This window comes from Rhincodon typus, chromosome 42, assembly GCF_021869965.1.
Source record: "Rhincodon typus isolate 14 chromosome 42, sRhiTyp1.1, whole genome shotgun sequence".
In the NCBI taxonomy this organism is placed as follows: Eukaryota; Metazoa; Chordata; class Chondrichthyes; order Orectolobiformes; family Rhincodontidae; genus Rhincodon; species Rhincodon typus.
This window is the reverse complement of record NC_063373.1, coordinates 8,546,055-8,550,732: the sequence shown is the minus strand read 5'-3', so window position 1 is coordinate 8,550,732 and position 4,678 is coordinate 8,546,055.

Sequence of the window (4,678 nt, the reverse complement as noted above, 5' to 3'; positions counted from 1 at the left end):
GTACAGAACACATCAGTGATTGCGTATTTGCAGCCGGGAGGAAAAACAATGTTCACGATGCAGAGAAATGATTCATTGGAGTCATTTACTGAAAGTAAGTAGATTTAAGACTGTGATAGAGAGATAATTTAGTGCCCTGGAATTCAGAAGAGAGAAACAGTGCTGAAGGGTCTAGGCCTGAAACGTCAGCTTTCCTGCCCCTCTGATGCTGCTTGGCCTGCTGTGTTCATCCAGCTCTACACCTTGTTATCTCAGATTCTCCAGCATCTGCAGTTCCTGCTATCACTGTAAACGGTAGTTCAAAATGAATTTCAGCAACTATTCTACCAAATGATGGAGTAGGCTTGAGGGCTAATCTTCCTCTGTTTCTGAGAGCCTTTATGCTCGAATCTAAAACAATCATGTTACATGTATTGGCTTATTGTCACCACTAAGAAATGAGCTAAGTGATTATATTTCTCGTGTTGACTTTCGTGAAGTATCTGATTGACACTATAGATCGGTTATGTTATTAGATGGATCTGCTCAGTGCTTTGTTTAGGAGGTATTTCGGAAGTAAATAGGGCTCAAAGTCATTTATTCTCATTTTAAATTGAGAATTGCATTGAAGAAGTTCAATTTGTAAAATCTCTGATGCAGTTAGATGGGAAGCAAGCTACCATTGGTGTATAATTCACAGGGTTTTAACACAGTTCAGTTCGGATTTATGATCTTCCGCATTGCTGCTATTATTTTGTGAGACATGATTGAATAAAAGAAAACTCCAACTCGTTGAAAACATTCAACACTTACTCTTTAATGGTTTCCTAACCAGCTTTTGGCAAGTTAACCGCATTGACATCAGAAATACCTCACACAGTATGGACGAATTTTGCACTTACAATTCACTTCTCTAAAACATTGTAGCTGTGTAAACAGTCTTGTTTTCCAGATTTTACTTTTAGGATTTTAAAAATTAAAGTTGCACAAGTACTTTTGAAGCAACCCCCTTGAAGATTGGGCTTAATGTGATGATAGGCATGTATAGTGCAATTTCTGAGGGATTCACCCTTTCGGGTGAGAAGGATAGAATCGGTGGTTGAGTTGTACAGTAGCCACTCTGTATTTGTTTATTTAGTCAACTATCGCGTTCAACTGGCGTCACTTACAGAACCAAGCAGACACTGTCACAATGATTTCACTGCTGTCCTGGATGAAGCCTGGCCTGAAGTTGTACTATGTTAACTCGCTGAGGGTCAGCACATGCGCATTGAGATGCTATCTATCTCTGCTGACAAATCCATTTGATTTAGTCGAAATTTCTTCACAGCTTGACGACCCATTTAATTGAAGCGGAGATTATTTCCTGAAACTCGCTTAACCGACAAAGGGCAAACTTAATTTGAAAGAAATTCTATAAAATAAGCCGTTCCCTTGAGTTAAGTCCTTTTCTCTCCCTGTTTCGTTAAAAATAGAACATAAGAAAACTAATTTCACGTTGACACCGGCCACCAATACAAAATCGAGCCAAACCATCCTGTGGGTCACCTACAACTGTTGTTGTGATGGGGATCTGCATTCAGTTGGAAAACAGTATATTTTCCAATGTTATACTGACTTTATCCTCTGCCACTCACATCACACCGAATATGGAGTGCTGTTCCTCTCATAGAGAGACTGCAGCACCACATTTAGGGTTAATCGCTCAGTAACAATGACCAAACAAGTCAGTTTAGCAGAGTACAAATAGTTCCTGTCGCTGATAAAATTAACTGCATCGGCCGCAACTTGAGTACAGGCATAGGAATGTGTTGTTGCAGTTATACAGGGCCTTGGTGAGGCTACACCTGGAATGTTGTGTGCAGTTTTGGTCGCCTTTTCTGAGGAAGGATGCTCTTGCTCTGGAGGGAGTGCAGCAAAGGTTTACCAGGTTGATTCCAGGGATGGCAGGTCTGACTAATGAGGAAAAATTGACTAGGTTGGGATTGTTTTTGCTAGAGTTTAGAAGAATGAGGGGGAATCTCATAGACATTTATAAAATTCTAACAGAACTGGACAGGGTAGACACGGGGAGGATGTTCCCGATGGTGGGTGTGCCCAGAACCAGGGGCCACAGCATGAGGATTCGGGGTAGACCATTTAGGATGAAGATGAGGAGACATTTCTTCACCCAAAGAGTGGTGAACCTGTGGAATCCATTACCACAGGAAGTAGTTGATGCCAAAACATTGAATGTATTCAAGAGGCAACTAGATATAGCACATGGGGCGAATGGGATCAAAGGTTATATGGAGAAAGCAGGATTAGGCTACTGAGTTGGACGATTAGCCATGATGGTGAAGAATGGAGGAGCAGGCTCGAAGGGCCGAATGGCCTCCTCCTGCTCCTATTTCTTATGTTTCTACGTTTCTAAGACTATTAAACTGAAGACACCATTCGAAGCACCTAACACTGAAGGGATAAAGGGCACTGAAGGGCTCCCAGCAGGACTATCTTTAATTCTATACCTCTGGTTCGATGCTCCATATTGGGTCCACAATCAGCGGAAGAAAAATAGTGATATAGTTGCAGTCGAAAGTTACAATGCCCTCGTCCCTTTCGTAAATCATTGCTTCGCAGACATTCTCCGACCACGACCAGTAATAAACGAAAATCAAAGTCACAAACAAAACACTTTTTAGAAATCTGGTGCTTTTCACAAATGATCTAAAATCAATAGCCCGAATAACTAACTACCTGTATTAAGTACCGCAAGCATGGAACTAATGCCGAATGAATTCATTGTAGCTTCTACTAACTGCTATGAAACAAGTGACAAGTATAAACTGGCACAAGATAATCGCTGAAATTTCGTCTCGAGGGACATGGGTCCTCCTAAGAAGGGTCCAGACCCGAAACGTCAGCTTTCCTGCTCCTCTGATGCTGTCCGGCCTGCTGTGTTCATCCAGCACTACACCTTGTTATCTCAGATTCTCCAGCATCGGCAGCTCCTACTATCTCTCCTCTCAATATCCACGCTCAGGCGCCACAATGCTCACTGCTTTGAGGGATATGAGTAAAGCAACAACCTCCAACCAATGGCAACGTCAATGTTCCAACAGCATTACTTGGAACGAGGGCTAATTAAAATTGTAATGACAACTTTATTACAAGGGTAGAAGATTTAAAGCGGAGTTGTGGAGCAATTACTTCTTTCAAAGAGGGTCGTGAATCTTCACTTACTCCAGCTTGCGACGGACGACAGGACATTGAGTTAACTTCAGGAGGAGATGGACAGATTTTTAATTTGTAATGGTTAAGGTGTTATGGGGTGCGGTAGAAAAGTGGTGGCTGAGATAAGCTCAGCCTGGATTGGATCAAATAGCAGAGCAGGTTCAATTTGCTGAACTGCTTCCTCCTGCAGATAACAAGGTGTAGAGCTGGATGAACACAGCAGGCCAAGCAGCATCATAGGAGCGGGAAAGCTCCTCAGAAGAGGCTTCGCAGTGGGGTTAAAATTGTATCCCTGCACCTAGTTTTTATTTGTTTTTTTTTTCCCATGCAATACTCGGCGTAACTATAAAGTTACAACGATCATGAAAAGCACTTAAAAGTGTTCCTTCTTATTTTTATTTAAATAACAAGAAAACTCCAGAACCTTGTTGCATAATTTAACAGACCAATGAAGTGGAAATTGCTTTCTTGCAGGAAACATTTTGCACCTATTAAATCATGCTTTTCTCTGTGTTAGATCCGTGCCAGGCATCAAGGCCGCTGGTTTTCTGTATGGATTTCACAGGAGATAAACAATGGCCATGCATTACACAGTTTTGTTTGCCTGGCTGTTTCCGTTACATTGTCAGTTACCATCTGCTCGTGAGAATGGGTGTTTCAGTTTGTTTTTATTCTTCCTCTCTCTGGGACTTAATACCTGTAACTTGGTTTTAGATAAGGATGGAACTGTTCACTACGTTGCATATAAGTTTTCCGCCAGGGAGAAAAAAGTAAACCATAACGTGAGTATCTATTTTAAAAACTTTGATGTTACGTTGATACCAACTCGTTAGGAGGAGTTTCTCGCTGCTGCTGTAAGGTGACAGTGACGATTGTGGTTCAAGGGCGCGTGAGTACGAGACAGGTGCATTTCCGGTTCCAACGGCAGTTTCTCACCTCCAACTGATCCGTGTCAGGAAAATAAATGACTGTTGATAAAGAAGATCCTTAAAAGACGTTCCAGCCTCTTCAAGTATTGGTGAAAGCAAATGTTCACACCCTCATTCATTTTTCTTTTGTTGTTGTCATAAATGTCAATTAGGTTTTGTGTCATCGAAAACATGAATAAAATAAATTAAGTCAGATCGAAGTGCAAAGAGGAAAATATTTTTGATGGAAAACGTAAAATATTCAGTGGACTAATTGAGACTCGATTTGAATGTGAAAGAACATTTTGAGCATTGCGGAGATTTGGAACGTGAAAACCAACTGCATGGAGCCTTTTCCGACCATCCCACGTCCTAAAATGTCCTTTACAGTTGAAAGTGATTTTTTAAAAGTCTAGTCATTGTTGTGATGTCGGAAATGTGGTCAAACATATTTACACATCAAGCAACCCCAAACTGTTAACGTGATCATGAAAAGATACGCATGTCTTGTGAGATAACAAGGTGTAGAGCTGGATGAACACAGCAGGCCAAGCAGCATCAGAGGAGCAGGAAGGCTG